The sequence below is a fragment of the Rhineura floridana genome, chromosome 2, assembly GCF_030035675.1.
Source record: "Rhineura floridana isolate rRhiFlo1 chromosome 2, rRhiFlo1.hap2, whole genome shotgun sequence".
NCBI classification, from domain to species: domain Eukaryota; kingdom Metazoa; phylum Chordata; class Lepidosauria; order Squamata; family Rhineuridae; genus Rhineura; species Rhineura floridana.
In genome coordinates this window covers 87,090,058-87,111,997 of record NC_084481.1, presented here as the reverse complement: position 1 = coordinate 87,111,997, position 21,940 = coordinate 87,090,058, and the positions used below count along the sequence as shown (strand labels likewise).

Sequence of the window (21,940 nt, the reverse complement as noted above, 5' to 3'; positions counted from 1 at the left end):
AGATAGGGGGACCATGACCACCCCAAGGAAGAAGGCACACTTAAAATGTAGAAGAAATAATAATTTACAACCATAGTGTGAAATCAAATTCTTATTGGAACACAGTATGAAGAAATAGTTATATAAGCATGGCTGTCAAAGTTGTTTATTATACAACCTGCTAAGATATTTATAGTGCAATCCTATGTTTGTTTACTTAGAAGTAAGTCCCAATGCATTCAATGGGGCTTATTCAAACAGGGAAGTGTGCACAGAACTGAAACCTCAGGTGATAAGGAATTTCACTTACCCAACCCAAAATTCAGAATCATATCCCTTTAAGCTGTTTTGCAATGTTTTTATGGTTATTGGATTTTAAAGGGATTTATTTCTTCTTGTGAGGTGCCTTGGTTACCAGTCACCAATCCTAGCTCACAGGGTTGTTGGGAAGACTCCATATATATACACACACTGGAGATATAAAAATACATACACCCCATATAATAGTTTATTGTCAAAACCAATTGGTCATTCCTAAACTTTTTTTAAAAAAAAAAATTAAAATCAGAGTTAGTTTCCTACAAAATAAAAGCAGTGATACCCATGTAAGCCCTGCCTAATTGATTTTAGAAAATAGGATTGGAGGAGGAAAGGAAAATTTACAACACAACCATAATCCTTTGCTATGTTCACTCAAAAGTCCCATTTACAGTACAATCATAACCATGTCTACTCAAATGTAAGCCCTATTAAATTCAATGGGGTTTACACCGGGTAAGTGGGATTACCATTGCAGCTTTACTCTCAGGAAAGTGAGTATAGGATTAGAGTTTCATATTGGGAAGGGTTTCAAAACACAGCCTCTTCAACAGCCCAGGAAAATTTCAACTTGTTCCTGCACACAAGAGAGAAAAAGATTTTTGTACTGCTGAAAGCTATATACTTACTCAATTTATGAGATTTTCAAATAAGCAGGAAAAATCAACATTTTTTTGGCCTTGCAATGGGGTCTAGCTACTGCCTGGAGGTCAACAAATCCCTTGTCAATCACAACCCTGACTTCACTTATTGGCTACAAACTTGTAAGGGTGGGGTTAGAGCAGCCAGCTATGAGCTCATTTAACAGAAGTTGTGGGTGGTGGTGGTGGTGATATTTTGGTATATATCTCTTGAGCCAGACCTTCTTGATGAATGAAAGCTGAGAGTTTGGAGATTAAGGTGACTCACCTGGAGTCCCAGAGAGGATCCCAAAAATCTGGAGTCTCTGGGCAAAAACCGGAGATCTGGCAACCATAACTGTTAGGAAAATAAATAAATAAAGTAAGATTTTTACTGTTAGTAACACAAACTAGAGTACAGTTTCTTTTTTTAATCATTTGGCAAAATATTTACGGACAACAATCAAAACAAGCAGCAATAACTGAGAGCAAAGGAATGATCACCCTTTTCAGATCACTCAACCAGTTTTAATGGCAATATGTGGAAGGATAATATGCCTCACCTCTCCAGCCTATGACTATTTGGTAAACTGTCTCAACAGATGCTATGTATGCACAAACTGTAAGAGCATATGCTTGTCCACAAATCTGTAGTCCTTCAGATGCAGAAGTGCTGACTCACACAACAAACTCACCGACTTCATGGAGAAATCAGCATTTCTATTTTCTGTGGATTTTGACATGTAGTGAATGCATGACTGTGTATCCAGAACACTGTCTGCCATGCCCTACATCTGCCATGCTCCAGATTTGAAAATCATTTAGGACATGGTTAATCGAGATTTTGAATATGCAGCATTCTCAGGAACTGTGCAGTGGTCCCAAGAGGGATAAGATTGCATGCTAAGATAGCCAAATGTTTCTCCTTGTATTTTACTTGGACTCTAGTTTTTTTACTTTACAGTTGATACAGAGCTGAAATAGATTATGGTCTCTGCAGGAAAAAAATATGGGAATATTTTTACCTGAATTTGAAACGATTGTAATAAAAAGCTCTAGCACTCACTGGGGTCTCTGAGTCCTATAGCATATAGAAATTATTACAAAGTACTTCAAAGGCATTTCTCTCCCACTTATATTTTTGCTTAATTGCTTCCTTTGTTCTGTTGCACTGTGGGAAAGCCTGTGAATGATTCCCAAATAGGAAGATGTTATTTATCCTTTAGGTGTTAAGGATCCTAATTGTTCTCCAATGATCCTAATTCACAAAACATTTTATTTACAGCACTTTCTCTTAAATGGTTAAATATTTATTGCTTAAATGTTGCTAAATGGAAGGGCAGCAAAGTTAAGAGTAGAAAGAATAAGTTAAGAGTAGAAAAATAGTATGCTGCTATTATCGGGGAGTTGCATCTCAGCAGGAATCAGATCTATAAATCAGTAGTTTACTGTGTTTTGAAATATTCTAATTATCCAATGCTTTTTTTTTCTTTTTAAAAATCACACTGTTAGATTTTGTAGTTGTTTTTGCTCCAGCAGACTTAGTGGCTCATGCAAGTTAAACCTTCTGAGGTGTAGCTTGGAGTAACGTTCTCGGGTTGTTAATTAAATTCTCTGTGTTTGTTCCTGTCTTGGGCAGGATCTTTCTTTTTTTTAAGTGACACCTCCCACCTGCTGGAGATCAAATGCATCTTATGCAGATGATCTTTATGAGGGGAGAGAAACTGCGTGGAGAAGAAGCCAAAATGAAAGATACAAATTAAAAGTTTGCTTAGGTGGGGGGCAGGGATGCTAGGACACAACAGGAAAGCATTATTCCATCTGGATCAGATTTGCTCTGTATTTTTATGCTAAGAGGATGATTGCCTATTTCAGAACAGGCAGAGTATAATTCAATATAGTTTTAATTTAAAGGCAAACCTACCTAATTTGCACTTTCCACAACAATACATGAACCAAAACCAGTGGTGTAGTTGTCCAGGGTCTCGGGAGTCTTAGACCGCTTACTTTTTTGGGAGCAGGGTCCCTATGTCTCCAGCATCCTATGAGCCAATCAGCATGAAAGGGGAGTGTGCTAGCCACCGAGAAGAGTCTTCTAACATACTTCCTTGTCCTTTCCTACTGATTAGAGCCAATCAGAGTGAAAGGAGGTGAGTCAGCCACCGAGAAGACTCTTTTCAATAGCTAACACTCTCCTCTTTCATGCTTATTGGCTCCTAGAGACATCTGTTGTTGTGGGAGAAGGCATTAACAAGGATCTTATTCTCAACATAGCAGCAAAAAAAGGGAAGAAGCGTGGCTGTGACTATCATGAAGGGACCCTGTACTTCTGAATTTACTGATACACTACTGACCAAAACACAGCCATCTTTTGAAATTTGCACTTGTCTGAATTTTGCAATGCACTTCTTCAGCCAAGTACTGTGTACAAAAATGCCTTGTATTATGGAAATTGCTTTGCGAAAATGTGTATACTAGGCAAAATTACAAATAAACATGTTTATATTAGGAGAAATCTGAACTGAAATGCTGATGATTTTTTGTGAGGACATTATTTTAAAAAAATAAAATCACAAACAGATGTGGAAATGTGGAGAACTAAACTTAAGGTTGGAAAAATAAGAACTGAGAGAAATGAATTTGCCTGTTTCCGAATAGTCAGAGTGAGGCAGTTGCCTCAGGCAGGAGATTTGGGGTGTCATGAAAGGCTGGCAGATTGTTTGCTATTTAATTATATTTGTACTCCGGGGGAGTCCACATTTGCGGGTGTTTCTGCCCTAGGTGACAAAATAATTTGGGCAGATACTACTCTGCATCATGACTGGGGGGGGGGGTCGCTGTTCGCTGTTCCATTTCCAACAGCAAAATGCCTTGGACCATCTTTGGTAACTGCCATTGTTGTTACTGCAGAAAAGTGTGAAAATGGGCACTTTTCATTTGGGTGCTTGCACATACATGTTAGTCCCCCCTCCCTGACCTGAAACTAACATCATTTACTCAATGCAGTATTTTGGAGAATTTGGATGACTTCCCTGCCAAATTGTTGTGGTCTTCCAGCATTATCTCTGTTGTCCCATGTTTTTGAAGAGCTAGTTTGTAGTGATCTCCCCGTCCCCTGATTCTCAGTGGAATTGCAGAGGCAAACTTCCATGTGTGTACTGGCAAAGCTTGATTGACATGCCTGATGTGTAAAGCGGATGTTCGTCCTGCTGACGCCTCACCTTCCTGCATTGCTTACCCTGTATTTCCTCATTGCAGTGACACCTTTACTTGTTTTGCTCCCCAGAAGCCTTTTCAAAAAGGTTAAATTCAGCAGATCAGCTGTTCTGGAGAGAGTGAGTGTATGGGGGGGATTAGATGTCAGGCCCTCCTCCTCTTCCTCCAAACCTGCATTGGCTGCTTGGCAACTGCCATTACATACCTTGCAATGCAGGTCCTTCTCCCGCTCCTTCTCCAAAAGGCTCCCACCACCACCACCACATTACTGTTCAGGTTCTCATATCATTTTTGTTCTAAAGCACAAAAAGAGTAAAAACAACTCCAACAACCCATTTTCAGACTATTTTGCTTGGGCTTGCTTTGGGCTGTACCTGACCCACTTTTGCGTTTCTGGGAGATGAGCAATGGGAGGTGGTCACGGGGAATAAAGTGCTATATCAGATGCTGCGTAGAACTCCATTAACAGATACAGTTCCAACTGACTGCAGAAGAGCAATTGCTCAGCAGCCCCAAAGGCCCTCTGTGTTGACTGTATGGTTAAGGAAAACACCGATGCCACTAACATTTAGTATTTGCACTTTTTAAATAATGCATACATATAAATACAGAAGGGAGAGAGGGTGGGTGGGAGGGAGAATTAGGTCTGGAATAACCATTCTAATTCCAAAATAATTCTTCTAATTATGCTGTTGAGCACAGTCCTTTCTAAACTGGAAATTCTATACATATTTATTTATTTATTGCATTTATATACCACCTCATAGCCGAAGCTCTCTGGGTGGTTTACAACAACATATGTGTATGTGCAGTAATTTCCAGCCCTACAGCAGGTACTGGATTCTTCTAAAATTCATTATGGCTCACATTTTTTTTATTTATTATTTGATTTATATCCCACCCTTCCTCCCAGCAGGAGCCCAGCACATCAGCAGTTGGGAGATTTAATGTACCAGCATTCTTCTCACTGTGGAAAGCAGCCATGTACTTCTATGGGACAGAAAATATCACATACAGGATTAGCACCACAAAATCCTCATTTCTCTAGATATGGTTTTTTAAAAAAATATCATCATGATTTGTTTTTTTGGATCAATGTAAGGTGGCTAGGATGGATAGAAGAGCCAGGCACAGCCAATTCTTCCAGAAATCATGTGGCTATTATCTATGGTAGAGTATCTGCCTTTGGATCTGGCTATATTTTGTGAGCTAAAAAGCAACAGGAAGATGATGTATTCCAACCAAGAGAATATAATGTAGTATTAAAGAAAGCTATCTGGGTTTTTTTTTTGAGAACCATCCCTAGGCACTGTTGGTATGCAATGGCCAGGTTGGCTCTTTTTTTAAACTGACTGAGATCAGAGGAAGGTGGTCTTTCTCATGTATAACGCAGACTTCCCAGGAAATAATAGTTAAACCTTTCACTGTCCATTTTATTGCCATACATTCTTTTCCCCACAGTGGTGCTCTACTTTGATTCATATAGAGACAATTTCCTGCTGATATGGTGTTGTGTTTAGCTTTGCACTTCACTAATGGAGGAATCCAAACACCCCCACTGGGCTTTGAGGAACAGTGGAGCCACCACTGCATGTGTAGCCCAGCTGCTCATGATGGAAGGCGGGGGCCTGCAAGCAGATCAGGCCCAATGCCAATTGGAAGTGGCTGCAAGATTGGAGATGGCTCCTAAATTGGATCCTGAGCCATCTCAGCCTTGCCCCTTCCTTGCCCTGAGAACGCCCCATTTCAGGGATTTCTGCTAGGTTCCACTGGCCAGAATGCCTCCAACAGGCCGCCTGCCTGCCTGCCTGTTCAGTGGGTGGGAGGCGAAAGCAGATGCTAATGGAGTATCATCTCCATGCAGCCTCCACGCAGCCTGGCAGTTAAGAATATTTGGATTATAGCTCAAGTCTAACATTCAATCTATCTTCCTGCAAAATAGACACTGTCCCAAAATTGGTATGAAAAAGTACAGGCTAGTACTTAAGGTTTATTTCAGTTTATCTAGAGTTCTTTTTTGTATGTTTTGTCAACCTCCTATTTATTTTTCATATAATATATCTTGTACTTCCATGTTACACTTACATCCTGTCTTTACCAAGATTCTGAGCTCTTACATCAGTGTTAGCTGGTATTACATAGCAAAAGATGCAGAGTTCTAAATGGCAAACTCAACTTGAAGGGGATTTTGTTTGGGTTGGATTTTTTTAGGTCTTTTATTTATATTTTATTTATCTATTCAATTTATACCCCACCTTTCCTCCCAGGAGAAGCCCAGGGCGGCAAACAAAAACACTAAAAGATCTTGATAAGGTGCAGATTTTATTTTGCATAAAGACAAAAGAAAGTGGGACCAAGCAACAACAGCCTCATTTATCAAGATAGTTCAGGAGAAGTAAACATCCAAATAAAAATACAACTGGTACAGTGTTGAGATTAGGCAAATGCACGGAGGATGAATCTATACAAAGTCGGCCCAAGACATTTTGCTGCCTGAGGAGCAAGAAATGATGGCGCTCCTTCCCACATTCAGAAGCTGACTGAACTGGCAGCTGAATCTTACTTCAACACTGGTGATGGGATAGCATCATCCACCACACCTGAGACAATTGTGCACATGAGGAGGCCCACAACAGGCCATGTGGCAATAGAGGAAAATAGCTGGAGCACTCAGGCCAAACAGCTAGGGGCTGCTGTTGCCACCATCATTTACCACCTGGGCTGATTGCCTCACTTTGCCTGATGTTAGGGCCAGCCCTGACTATCAAAATCCATTAGCCATAATAGTTAACTAGAAACTCCATGCTCAGAAGCAGTATTTTGAGTCGTACGTTCTGGGGACAGACAACAGTATAAGACCATTGCCTTCATGCCCTTTTTGTGTGTTTCACAGCAGCTCATGGTTAGCTATTGCTGGGAATAAAATTCTGGACTTGATCAGAGATGGGGAACCTGTAGCCCTTGAGATGTTGTTGGACTTAGCTCCCTTCAGCCTCAGCCAGCATGGCCAATTAGGGACAATGGAAATTGTAGTACAGCAACATCTGGATGGCTACTGATTCCACACCCCTAGAGTAGATGAACCATGGATCTAACCTAGCATTTTAAAAAATATTCATATTATGCAAATTAGAGACAGAAACGGATACAGATACAATTTGTGCTGAGATTCATATCTACTTTAAACTACCATGGGTTTCACTTAGCACCATTGTAGATTTTTGATATCTTGAAAAATGTCCTATTGGAAGTTAGCTTCAATGAAGAAAGAAAGAAAGAAAGAATTCTCTCCTCAGGGATTGATTCTTATCAGTTACAGCAATGTACATGTACAGAATTCCTCTTGACCTCAATAACATTTCCACTTACTTTTTTCCACTGATTAAATGGAAATGAGAATATATGTATTTTATTGCCTCAAACACTGTTTATTATGCAATAACTTGACAAATTCTAGTTCCTGTTAAGCACCTTCAGCACAACCTGCAACTGCAGATTCTTTAATTAATCCTTAATTATTTCCTTGGCAAAGCAACAACCTAAAATCAAAGCAACTCAAGAGTGTTTTGCATTAAAGTTCTCCCCTACAGATACACTCTTCTTCTCTTATCTGTGGTTGCTTGGCGGGGGGGACGGGACTGAAAGCTGCACTTCTGATGCAAAAAGTCATAGTTCTGGAAGCAGTTTGGAAATGGGAAGAAGAGAAGAAAAATCGTGAGGATTATTTTACAGTTTTCAGGGGAAAGTTAAGGTGCATCCAGCATCCTTTGGAAGAGTGGGTATGTACTGCCTGCCGGCATAAATGAAGGAAACCAAGTAAGGTTTGAAGAATGATGAGTGGCAATGGTAAGTGGGGCAGCCAAGCAGATATAATGACTGAGGAGACAGAAAATGAATTAATTATGACACTGTGAAATTTCCATCCAGATCAGAAGACAGATCATATTCCGCTGCTAGATCAATGGCCAGTTTCTGGTGAACCAGCTGCTGGTTACTGGGATCCTTGCAAAAATGCTGGACTTTGCTCTGATCCAGCAAGGCTGTTCTGATACAATAAATCATAAAAGTCACACTAAAGCATGGCATAGCCATAAAATAAGATGCTAGCATAAAGCCACAGTGTTAGAATAAACACTTAAAAGTCTTGGACAAATAAGACATTTTTACTTGGTGCTCAAAGGAAATCAAATATGGCACCAGACGATCTTCTCTGGGAAGGGAATTCCAAAGACAGGGTGCTACAACATGGAAGCCTCTGTCACCAGTCATTACCCATTTTACTTCAGGTGGGTTCAGAGGGTGGTAGGATATCAAAGTATCCACGGCTGATCTTAATGCCTGAGCAGGTATGTAGGAACAAGTGTTAGAACATCTGTCCACACAAGACTAGATTTAACTCATCAGTGACTGCCATGTGCCTAGGGCTGCTCAAGAGACCTTGCTGTGCCGGGCAAGATTACTTCCAGTCACCCTGCTCTCAGTTAGCTTTTGCTGTGTAAATCGCAACAATAACATGTCATAGATAATAAATAGCACTTATGGAACAAATGTAAATGGAACCAGTATAAAGTAGTACAGAAACGTCTTTCTTGCACAGTGGCAGAAAACAGGGGTCATCTTCTTGACTGGCCAGTACTAGCTGATGAATAGTTTACTGCAAGATTTTGAAAGGTAAAGTATTCATTGTTAGCACCCTTAGAGATTCAGAAGCCCTGACTCACATATTGGGTCACCTTGGACGTTCAGGATGGACCTATCCCACTCAGATGAATGAGCTTTTATAACAGTGTTGGCTCCTGGAGTCTTATTTCCAAAGGTCGACCTTCTCGCTTTGCTCTTCTATTGTTTAATTTGTTTTCTCTTCCATGGTGCTTGTCTTGCTGGTTGCTGTGCCCAAAACTCACAGGTTTCTTTGTGCCTGTTATTTGAGGGACTGGTATTCATTACTGTCTGCAGGCTAGGGATGTAAGAATAAATGGATCCAGCCACTTTGCTTATCTTCACACTACAGAAACTTTCCCCACCAACAGTCCTAGTGATAGACTATGCAGCAGCTACACACTAAAACTTTCCCCCCAACAATTCCAGAGATAGACTATACAGCAGCTAAAAGATATTTGAGTCATGGTATGATGATTGGATTCCTACAGCCTGCATCACTGTAGATTAGGGTGGAGGCAGTCCCAAGGGAAAACAAATGCAAATTGGTACTGTGCAGCTCAGTGTGTCACAATAAAAGGCAGCCATGTCTGAGCAAAATGTATGTGCTCAAAAGGCACATCAAGTCATTGAAGATTTTCTCTGGCCAGTCTTAAGCTTGATGCCATTGAGGACCCTCAGTTTTTGTCAGAAATACAACACATAAGGCCACAGGGAGCAACACAGGGCAAATTAACATGCCCATGGACTCTATAGTCATGTGCAGCTTGGCACTGGGGTATGTAGGGATGACTGGGGAATTCAATCTTTGTGGAATTTCAACCAACCTGATCCACTCCTTCTGGACTAATGTGCAGATTGCAGCTTAAGTTATCCACTTATGTCATCCATTCCACTCTTCTTGAATGCTCCATCTAGCTTAGTATTGTCTACACTGATTGGCAGTTGCTGTCCAGGATTTCAAGTAGGGGCCTCTCCTAGCCCTATCTGGAGATACCAGGGACTGAATCTGGGCCTTCTGCATGCAAAGCAGATGTTCTCCATTGAGCTATAGCCTTTTCCCTTAAGGTAAATATTTTGAATAAATGTGCCAGGCACAGTCCAAACCCTGCCTAGATCAACACTTATTTTTAGTTACGTGTGTCATTAAGGTGCAAAGGGCACATGGTGATGGGGAAGCAGCGCTTGCATAGACTCCTGTAAATCAGTACAGCTATAAACACTGAATGCTTATTTCATAGTTATGGAAGGAAATAATGCCAGATTCTACTTCCAATGCAGACATGACCCTTTTCTTTTTAATTTTGTTTGGCCAACTTTGAATTTTCTGCACTGCAACCGATTCTTGGAAAGTCTTAGCAAGCAGAGTTGTGTTTCATTAAGCACCCAGGATTAGGAGATTCATTTGTGCTTTGCTCTTTTTCAGGAACTGTTTGGCAACCATCGACTTGTTGCAGTCCCTTACAAGGCTTAGGCTTGCTTCTGGGATTTTGGCAACTTTTATTATACTCATTTATGCTATTCTAAACCACATGTAAATAGGAGGGTTTTAAAAAAAATAAATCCTAAATTTCTTTGGAATACAGTGTAACAGAAAAGGGATGTTTTGTTTTTTAGTGGCAATGACTTTTGACAAATATCTTAAGAATTGCTTTTTTTGAGGGGAAATGGCAGCTTCTCTGCAGACTTTAAGCAGACAGTATTTCTGTAAGTAAAGCTGCTTGCAGAGGATTTGCGACTTGTATTAATCTTGCATGCAAATGGAGGCAGAGCATTGCTGCTAGGGATAAAAGCTCCCTTCTCTCTAAGCCTATATTAGAAAGTTTAAGGACCATATTCTTTTGATCCTCAGCAGCACAAAAAATGGCATTTTTTTCTTCCTAGAGGAATCTCCCAATGTCAGTTCAGACGCAGCAACCAAAATGTTGCAGGGAAAGAATGTGTGGCAGGGTGAGACTCTTGTGTTTCAAATGGCACATGTAGGAACATTGCTGTCCACTACCTTCAACTGATTTACAGTGAAATCAAATTGTGCCATAGCTCAGTGGTAGAGCATTTGCTTTGCATGCGGAAGGTCCCAAGTTCAATCCCCAACATCTCCAGGTAGGGCTGGGAAAGATTCCTGCCAGAAATCCCAGAGAACTATTGCTAGTCAGTATACTGAGCTAAATGGTCTGACACAGTATACAGCAGTTCCCTTGTTCTTATGCAGCAAACAGGGATGGCCAAATCAGTCTGTTTCTAGTTCATATCACTTTCACATGTGTTCACTTATCAGTCCATTCCATCCCATTTCTATATCAATCTGCAGATTTGTTTTTAAAATGTGCAGATACACATTCTGAAATTCATTTTTAATATGCTTCTTGACCCCAAAGCTGCATCAAAACATTCAGGACCTGCAAAAGCTATTGGATAGCTAAGTCCCAATCTGCTGATTAGGCCAGGAGGTGTGGATCAGGTCAATTCATATTGGAATTCACAAAGATACAAGCCCTATTCAGGCTCTCTTCTCAGTGACAGTGAGAGTGGGGAAACACTAGTGCACTGTGCCAGCCTTCATGCATTAGCAACTGAACATTTGCAAGGGGAGCCCACTGTGCTTACACAGGGTCCCCACATGGTTTAGAACAGGGACTGGGAACCTTAGGCCTGGGAGCAAATGTGGCCCTCAAGACCCCTCTAGCTGGCCCCTGGGGCTCTTCCCAGGCCACACCCCATCTCCCCAAGCATACCTCTCATGGTTCTGCTCTGTGATCTTGCAGTTTTTTTGCCTGGCTGAAATGTGCCCTTGAACTATGGTAATGCCTGGATGGGGAGAAACCTCTTGACTTCTGCATGGCTGGAATGGAGCCGACTGGATCAAGGTAAGAATGGTTTCTGTTGCTCTACTCACTGCTGCCTCTGGCCTCACCCACCACTGGCATGCGGCCCCCATAAGGGGATGTGGCCCTCAGGATGAAAAAGTTTCCTCATTCCCAATTTACATCCCTGATTGTGTAGGCCTCCAAATCACGAGGTGAGCCTCTCCGTTGTGGAAGTTGTTTCTGTAATACATGGAGGGACTATGCATAGGGACATGACAGAGGGGGCAGCATCTTTTCTGTCCCTCATGCAATTTTAATTTGGGGGGGCATATAACAGTTCCTCAAGCAAGCGCCCTTAGCAACAAAGGATATCTTATATAATGAGGGAGAGTTAAGAATATATGTGCATCAAACTTACACATGCACATATGAACCTCACCCTTTGTTGGCAATAGCAGGGGTAAGCAGGTCTATGTGCTTGGGCAGCTGCGTGTGCTTGAACCTTGGGATCTGTGTGGGATTGTGGCGTGCTGGATTTCAGCCCTAGTACAGAACCAGATGTTCAGCTGCCCACTTGAAGCACTACTAGATCGTTCTGTTTGCATTGGCTTTTGATGGGCAGGGGAATTTCCTGGGAAAGAAAGGCTGCAATCCTTACTTGTCTGGGAATAAGCCAAATTGAACTCAACAGGACTCACTTGTGCAGAGAGATGCATAGTACTGTGTTGTAATTTAGTTAACTTTGGGCTTTTCTTTTTTTAAAACATGATGTAACATGCCCCAACCTGGAATACAAGGAACCCAAATAACTAAGGTCTAAACTGTGCATGATGCTAAGTATCTCTTTGCATTTAAGAGGCATGGGTGTTTTTTTTAATAGCACCAGCTTGGGAGGGGAGATGGGGCTGATAATTATAAGGTTCTCAGCAGGCATGAAGGGAGATCTAGCCCTTCCATCCCCTGGTGCAGTCCGGACAAAAAATCCCCCTCTGAAGGCAGTGTTTCCACCAATGGGGGGTTTCTCACAATGAAAAGTTCAACTTCAGAGTAGACATGTCCCTCAAGATAGCAGCAGCAGGAGTGGAAAAGAGTTATTCCCCTTCCATGCCTGCTGTTATTCTGATAATTATCAGCCTCCCGAGCTGATCCAGTTTGCATTTTTGAAAACCTGCACATGAAATGCAAAGGCACATTTCAAACTACATGTAGTTTGGCCCTAATAGCCATATCCTATGCATGTTTGGACAGACATAAATCCCAATATGTTTATTTGCACTCACCCCCAAATAATACTACTAATAAGAAAGCTCATTTGCAAAATGAGGAGTCGCTTCTGATCCATGAACTTTAATATATTCCTATCCACCTACCCAAATATGTAAGTGACCTATTTATATATAAATACACTAGATAAAATTGGGACAATTCTTCCCATCCTAGGTGATACCAAAATGTGACTAATACTGGGATATTAAAAAGTAGGTCTGTGCTGAACTTTTTTCCCCTCACGTTCGTAGGAGCTGTGGGGGAGGCAACAAGGTATGGAGAATGTTCTGGTGCCTTCTGGAGCGCTATTGCAGACAAGGGGCTTACTCTTTCATTGTTTTTACAATGAGGTGAAATAGCAGTGAAAAGCTTTTCCTTTTAAAACTCTTTCCCCACAGTGCTTTTTCTTTAAACCATTTTTCCCATCACCCTCCCACAGAAACAATCCTTCTCTGCCCATCTGGCCTAAAGTAACCTGAAGAAGGCAGGCAGATCGCCCTTTCTTAAAGCTTACGTGTCCAAAATGTAACAGTTCCAAAGAACAAAATCCTATTGTTTACTCACATTTGGCTGAACTTTAACACAAGCACATGCAATTTTAAAGGGAGGATTACATCTGCAAACAGGTGAGCTCAGATCCTAACGCACTTCTGGCTGCATCCTCATTAAGGAAAACTGATCAAATGAAGGCATTCAGTCTTGCAGGCATGTTCATCTCATCAAGACAGATGAGAAATATAGGCTTGCATCTTGAATGAATATTAGAGTCAAGCTGATATAAATGTCCTCTTGATTTGCCATCATTTGATGAAAGCCATCACTTGAGAACAATTTTTTTTAATGGTTTACTATACATTCGTGGTCAAATATCCTCAGTCAGTTTGAGTTCTGTTTCACTTCTGAAAGCTGGCTTGAGCTTTGATTTGGGGTTTGAATCCTTATGCCACCCGCAGACTCATTTGTAGCTTTGGAGATACAGTATAACTATTCTTTCATTGTCAGCACCAAGTTTTTAAAATTGGGAATAACAGTTGGCTGTCTCACAATTTGGAGTGGGGGATTGACAGATACTGTGAGGCACTTTGCAAATTGAAAGCCTTATAAGTCTCTGTATTTCCCATGTTCAAGTGTGCATGTCATTGCTTCTGTATCAACCGCCCAGGCACAACAGGGAAGCGTCACCAGGCTTTGGGAAACCCCAAGGTTTGCAGAAACACAAAAATAAATCACACACACATACACACACAATAGCATAATAATAATAGCATTGGAAGGGAGGTAATATTTGTTGGGACTGTAGTTGTGGAAGAAAAAGTCAAACTTCCTCATGTACTTTGGTTTGACTCTTGACAAGAACCATATTCTCTTCAGGTCAGTGGAGACTGGTCCATTAGGGCAAAAGCAGCACTGCCCTACCAACCTTAGTCTGCCCTCAGCCAGCCCCCACCTGCCTGCCATCTTACTTACAACTAACTGTCTTATCTACAGGGTGTGGCTCTGTTTGTCATTGGCTGGGGCTCCACCTGCGGATGGTCTCCCTGATTTCTGCCCCACCAGGTCCAATGGGCATTACTAACAACCAGTGTTTATAGATAAAGGCAAACACTTCCAGTCAGCATCTGTGGTTGTTGTGAAGAACAAATGCATTTTGGTTATTGTACTGCAGTTATTGTGTTGCAGTTGTTCTCAGTCATTTCTAAGTTTTGTGCAACTTTTTTTACTACAACATATTTAAAAATAAAACCAACAAATTAACAATATTCTTAAAATACCATCAAAACAATAATTAAAATCTGGAAAAGCCAAGCCATACAGTAAAACTAGCAGCACAATAAAAATGAGAGAGTCCCTCCGTCTGGTGGGGTTTTTGTGGGTTTTCTTGTTTGTATAGAGTATTCTGCAACATGTCAGTGATGCAATAATAGTGCATAAGCAATAGATTTATACTGGACCATCTACACATCGATCTGCTTTGTCAGTACTGCAACGCTTCCCCAATGTTACCACATTATTGCCATCTGAAGGGGCACTATTATGCTACAGCACAACAAAAGTGGGACACCCCCGCCCAAACATTAGTGGCATGAAAAGTTTAAAGGATTTCAGCAGGGAGCTATGGGACATAACGGATGGAAACAAAGCAGCACGTCTGCTGACTGCTCCAAACTTTTGTAGGTGCAAACAGTATTGAAAGAGGGATTATGTACAGCTGCCCCAATACCATCATGAGCACAAATCATGAACGCACAATAAAAAGGATACTTGGAACAGCCCTTACAATAAAATGCAAACAACTGGCAAAATAAACACATTTTGTTTGCTCTTGCAATATGGCTCTGATAAGTTTAATAATTATCACCAAGTACTAAAGCAAGGCCAATTTGGTGAGACCCCATGAAATAACTTCTTCTTACTCCTTCAGGTTTGTACATGGCCATGCTAGATGCTATCCCTCCCCAAAGAAAGGAGGAAAGTAATCTTCAAGGGAGTATTCCTTTCTGATTAGCACTATTTACAAGAGGCCAGTTAGAGACTCAGCAATAGAGTTTAAAATGGCTGTATCTTTCTACCATCATGCCTCTTCTATTAACCGAGGGACAGGGAAGAACAATGGAGAAAGAGAGGATATTTTAGATGGCTTTTGAAGATTTTTTAGTATGTAATGAAAAGATTATCTATTTATGCATATACTATTTTGTATCTGACAAAATAGGTTCTTAGCGGGTTACACAATAGAACAATTCCATGAAAATATCCATTTAAAGCATCCATAATTAAAATGCACAAGAAAACAAGCCTGTTTGAAATTATTACAATTAAATAATTTAAAAGAGCAATCAAAATAATTAGACCAGGAACTTCAAGTTCAAGGCAATGCTTGCCTAAGCAGGCATGCCTTGAAGAACTGGTGAAATGCCAATACTGATGGGGCCTCTCATATTTCAGCAGCTAGGACATTCCACAACACTAGTACCACCAGTAAAAAAAAATGCCTCTGTGTTACCTTAAGTAAGATCATTATCATCAGGCTGTGGCAAAATTAACAGAGTTCCAGCTGCTGATCTTAACACTTTTTCCAGGCAGTGGAGGAGAAGAGAGGTTTTTAGGTAACCAGATCTAGCGTTGCTTAGAGTTTTGTATCAGCCAGCAGCTGATGCAAGAGGCTGCAAGATTGCCTGCAGCCTCTCTCTGGAGCCAGGGTCAGGCAGGGGGTCCCAGTCCTTGCAGCACTTACCAAAGTGATGCTATCACTTTTGGCTACATATAGATCCACATTCAAATAGGGTTGCCAGGCTCAGGACTTGAGGCTGATTCTGTATCTTTAGGAAAAGAGAAACTCAGCCAAGTGCAGGTGTTCTTGCAACAATGTAATGGGAAAAACCACAAGGTTGCCAGGCCCAGCCTCCAAGAGGTCTTCTGTATCTTTAAAAGTTGTGCAGGGGGAAGGGAGAATTCCACCTTGTGGTTTTTCCCATTACAGGGTGGTAAAACAGCTGTGGCCATTTCTGGACCGGGATAGCCTGACCACTGTTGTCCACTGGGGCAGGGTATCGCCAACATGTTACCCCGCTGCTGAAAAAATTGCACTGGCTGCCCATTTGCTACCAGGCCAAGTTCAAGGTTCTAGTTATGGTGTACAGAGCCCTATACAGCTTGGGACCAGGATACCTGTCAGACTGTCTTGTCCCTTTTATACCCAGTCGATCACTGCGCTCTGCAGGTGAGGGCCTCCTGCAGATGCCATCTTATCAAGAGGTTTGTTCTGCACAATATAGGAAATGGACCTTTTGTGTAGCGGCACCTACCCTGTGGAATTCCCTCCCCTTAAATATTAGGCATCTAAATATTAAATATTAGCCATCTCTGTTATCTTTTTGGCACCTTTTGAAGACTTTCCTCTTCCAACAAGCCTTTTAAGTTGAGACCTATCCCAGTCTGCGTCTGTGTTGGAATTGCTTTTTAATATGTTTAAAAAAACAAAAAAAAACCCAATGTTTTTTAACCCTTTTTACAAGATGTTTTTAAAGCTTTTTAAAAAAATGTTTTTAAAGTTGTTTTGTTTTAATGTATTTTAAAGTCTGTTTTTATGATGTTTTGATGTGTTTTTAGTGCTTTTGTGTGGCGCCCTGGGCTCCTCTTGGGAGGAAGGGCGGGATATAAATAAAATAATAAATAAATAAATAAATAAAATCCATGCACAGAAACAGAGATAGCAGGCTTTGAGGAACCCCAAAGATTGCTCACATATAAAAAACCTTTAGGAGGAAAACCCCTGTGGGCTGGGCTGGGCTGGCTGGGCTGGGGACAGCAAAAACAGCCGAGTGTGGGCTTGAGTGTGCTCAGTGGTCATGGGATGCTAACAGACCATTAGAGCAGGGGTTTCCAAACTATGGTCCACAAGCTGTATTCAAGTAGGCCGAGGCTTGCCTATGGATTTATGGCTGAAGACAGGAGGTGGCATATCTATCACATTTAATATCCATATTGATTTTAATTGTATTTCTCTTCTTATATTGTATTTTATTGCATTACAGCTTCAGTTTCATGGAATTCCAAGAGAAACAGCCTGTAGGTCTCAATGGGCCTGGTTGGTCTGTTCTGTTTCAGAAAATGCCATCTGACCATGCAAAAAGACACTGCTCTGCAGAGATTCTCTTGAAGAAAGGGAAAGATACATCCCTTTCCCCCTTGTAAACTCTAAGTCAGTCTTGGCAGAACTTTAACTCTTCTCATGGTTCCACGATTTAGGTACCCCTTAAGCAGTGAGAATCGTATGAAGCATTTAAAGGGGGAGATTCACATTATCCAGAGTGATGAGATCTTTTAGAAAAATAGATTCTTTTGATATTTCATTTTGAGTCTTAAGTTAGATTTGAGGTTATACACTCTAGTATTTTTCCACCAGGCTTGAGATGTGCAAAGCCATTTGAAAGAGAGAGAGCTGAAATCTGTGCCTTCAGGTGGTGAGACTTGACTTAGTGTGTGTGAAATGTAGACTCCTTTGCTTGAGAAGAAAGGCAGTCAAACTGAGTTATCACACTGCCTTTTGAATATGAAACAACAAGAGACTGTAGCTCCAATTCAAGTCCCAAGGCTGCGCACCTGCAAACTTATTTGGGTTCATTTTCACCCCATCAGGTACCTTGTCCACACGCCAGCTCGCAAACCATGAAAATGGGTTCATGCACACAAATTCTAGTGCCCAGGGAAGGGGGACTTACTGAATCTAGCCTAGCATATATATGGATTGCACCATTGTGGCTGCAGATTCAAGTTTGTGGTTTGTGGCTAGGGAGAGACCACTCTTTCTTTTGATGCTAGAGCCCCATTCTGTAGTTTTTCCTCCCACATAGGGGGAATATGTGGATGAGCCCATCAACTCTCCCCTCACATCCCTGTGGCTATTCCTGTAGCCCCTCACGTGTTAGGGGCTCCCCCTGGGAGGAAGGCCAGGATATAAATCTAATAAATAAATAAATAATAAAACATCTGCAGTGGCACTCGAGTAGGTTCCCTACACAATTTAGAATCCTGATCTCCCAGGTTTCTAAGCCTACTTGAGTAGAAAAGGCTCCACGCGCCAGAAGTAAAACCATTGGGTAGTCACATATATGTGGCAGAAGAGTGTTGAACAGGGCTTTGAACTCAAAGTCATCCAGTGAAATTATATGTTCAAAGGAAAACAACAAAAGCTGCTTCTTCACATACAGCACAATTAACTTACAGAGTTAATGGCCACAAAATGTTTGCCATGATGGCATGTAACATAAATGACTTTGGAAAAAGGATTAGACCAACTGATGGAGGGTACGTCTAGTAAGGGTCTCTAAACGGAATGTCCATGTATAAAGACAGTATAAGTCTGAATGTTGGAAAAAACAATAGGAGTGGCCATCACATTGTGTGACCTCCTTGTGTGAACTTCCAAAGACCGGCTGCTGTGTGTCAGTTTAGCTGTGCATTGTCCAAAGACCGCTTGCTACCATCACATCCACCTTAGGTAAAATTGTAACATCTTTAACCACAATCTGACTAATAAAATTTCACTCTCACATGTAACTTGTATGCCCTTGGGATTCAGAAGATTCTAAAACCACCAGAGTTACACATGTGTGACTGTTACGCCATCAGTAAAACCAGAGTCTATACCAGCTTACCTTTTGGGATCCACCAGCATATGTGGTACTGCTGTGCAATTCTATGCCTACTCAGAAGTAAGTCCCACTGAGTTATTACTCGCAGGTAAGTGGATATAAGATTGTAGCCTATTTCAGTATCCTACCATTATAAATGGAATACAGAATTGCACTATAAACAGAACTGTGCTTTGATTAGGGATTTTAAGAAAAAGATAAAGGTGCTACTATGCTGGTGTTTCAGAGAGAGTTCCAGGCATATGGAGCAACACAGCTATTGATCTCTGTCAGTATATTTCAGCTCTAGAATGATACAATACTTAAGAGTGTGACATTCAAATTCTGTACATTTCTAAATATAGCCAATATACTAGGGGTATGTGTGTGTATCAGTAGAAAGAAGTGTGATTTCCACATTCTCCTTTTATCTCATCTTGTCTTCTTGATTCCCTGGGAAAATGTCATGCATATATTTGTGGGACAATTTATTCCTCAAGCTTCATTTATTTACATTCTAACGAATTCTGTCTAATCAGTCTGGTTGTTGCATTCATTTTTGCTTTCCTCAAAAGAGGGCAGCATTAAGTCATAATAAATGGCATTTCAGCCTCTGACATTCATCACTTCAATTAGCCTTAAGTGGATCTGAGTAAATATGTGATTAAAGAGCAAATTCTGGGTAAAAGCTTATTTCCCATTCTATATTTTACACTGTAATTAGGTAAGATAGCAAGACATTCATCATCATGTCTATGCAAGCCATTTCCAAAAGCCACCAGAAATTAGAACAAGGCTGTAGTTTGGCAATTGTGCTTTCATTGGAACCTCTCTCAAACATCCTGTAGATAGGTATGAAACATGGTGCACAGGAGCAAAAAGCAGATTCTACCAAGGCTGCGTAGACATATTATGGCGTAGTAGTGTTTATTCTAGGGATAAGTCTCCCAACAAAAACATAATAAGCTACTGCTTTGCTGAACATTTCTTTTGCAATTCTTTTTTAGTATTCTCCATCAATTAACGAGAAAAGAGCTTGCATTCACAAATACAGCTTAGTCTGTTCTTTTAAAATAAGAAATCTGGATCAGGGCTCTTCTTTATATTCTTAGGAGATCTAATCCATCAAATCCAGCATCTTGTTCTCACAGTGGTCAACCAAATGGCTACAGTAAGCCTACAAGCAGGATATGAATGCAACAGCATCCTCCCAACAAATGGTACTGTAAGGCATACTTCCTCTACCACTGGAGGTAATGCATAGCTATCATGGCTACTAGCCATTGATAGCCTTATCCTGCATGAAGATTTCTGTCAAATCAGACCCCAGTGGGGTATTTGTAAAGTTAGGATCCCCCCCACCCTCAAAATATGCACCACTTCACACTGAATTGCATTTGCCATTTTAATAAACTATAAAAACAAAAAGGGATTGTAAGGACCTCCAAAATAATCTCTACAAACTGGCTGAGTGGGAAGTAAAATGACAATTGTGATTCAGTGTGTAATCAAGTATAAAGTAATGCATATTGGGGCAAAAAAATCCTAATTTCACATATACACTCACATAGGGATGGGCAAATCTGTCAATTCTGGTTTCTCTTGGTTTCCCATTTTTCAATCTGAAATTGAGTTTTTCACATTTGTGCAGCAATTTGCAATTTTTTTAAAAGAAAAATCCTCATGAATAGTGCAATTTTTCCTAATAAATTCCTTTTTTCATGAAGTTTCCCCTAGCATGCTCATTTTTATACACACTTTCCCTTAATATATACATTTTTGTAAACAATGTTTGGTTTGAGTACTGCATCATAAAATTCGGAGAAGTATGAATGCTGAAGGATGACTGTCATATTGTCATATTGTTTCAGAAAGTGTGGATTTGATAGATTTGCTTTTAAATGCAAATTGAATCAAATTTCTTCCCCGCTCCTATGCTCATGTGAACTTAACTGATGGTGACTGACCAGGAATGAGACCTTGGGGTTGCTCAGTGGATAGCTCAGTGAAGATGTTGACCCAACATACAGCAGCTGTGAAAAAGGCAAATTACATAGCACTCATTACGAATGCGTTTGAATATAAAACTGCCAATATCATAATGCAGTTTTACAAATCTTTGGTTTAAATTTGGGTGGGAGGCTACAAGTGCCTGCTATAGAATAAAAAGGTGAGGGAAACGCTGAAAAGCCATGATACTGTTCACAACGTTTTCCTTTTGGAAAGGAAAGAGTTTTCCCTCTGCCCAGTGCCCACCCATCCAATCTCCTCCCCCTCCCCCATGTCAGTGTTAGACTAGGACCTGGGAGACCAGGGTAAGAATCCCCACACAGCCATGAAGGTGACTGGGTGACCTTGGGCCACTCACTGCCTCTCAGCCACAGAGGAAGGCAATGGTAAAACCACCTCTAGATACCATTTACCATGAAACCCCTATTCAAAGGGTCTTCATAAGTTCAATCGATTTGAAGGCAGTCCATTTCCATTTTCAAACATGATTGCCCAGAAATAAATCTCACCGAACTCAAAAAGTATGCAAATGATCAGGGAGAATTTCACCATGTGGTTTTACCCATTACAGTGTTGCAAGAAAACCTGTACTTGGCTGGATTTTCTCTTCTCTTAAAAATACAGAATCATTCTCAGGCCCTGAGCCTGGCAACCCTAGATCAAACCCACCCTCCCTTCTCCCTCCTATCCCCTCCCTCCCATCCCCTCCCTCTTGCCTCTTCCCTCCCCCTTCCTTTGTCTCTCCCTCCCCATCCCCTTCTTCCCCCCATGGTCAGTTTTACCTATCTTAAGCATGATTGCATGGAAATAAATACCATTGAACTCTATAAGCATGCAACTGATCAAACCTGCCCTCCCCTCCCCCTTCCTTTGCCCCCCATATGCTCAGGGCACATGTTACCAAATTCTTTCAAGCTACACAGCAAGTGGA

At 41.0% G+C, this 21,940-nt stretch overlaps 1 long non-coding RNA gene across 1 annotated transcript; it reads right to left on the bottom strand.

Moving 5' to 3' along the window:
- Nucleotides 1-513: 513 nt before the first annotated feature.
- Nucleotides 514-15,958, bottom strand: LOC133378190 (uncharacterized). Its single transcript, XR_009760906.1, has 3 exons — nucleotides 15,870-15,958; nucleotides 1,207-1,275; nucleotides 514-874 (listed from the first exon to the last, which is right to left on the bottom strand). It is a non-coding gene; the product is annotated as an uncharacterized LOC133378190 (long non-coding RNA).
- Between the last annotated feature and the right edge of the window lie 5,982 nt (nucleotides 15,959-21,940).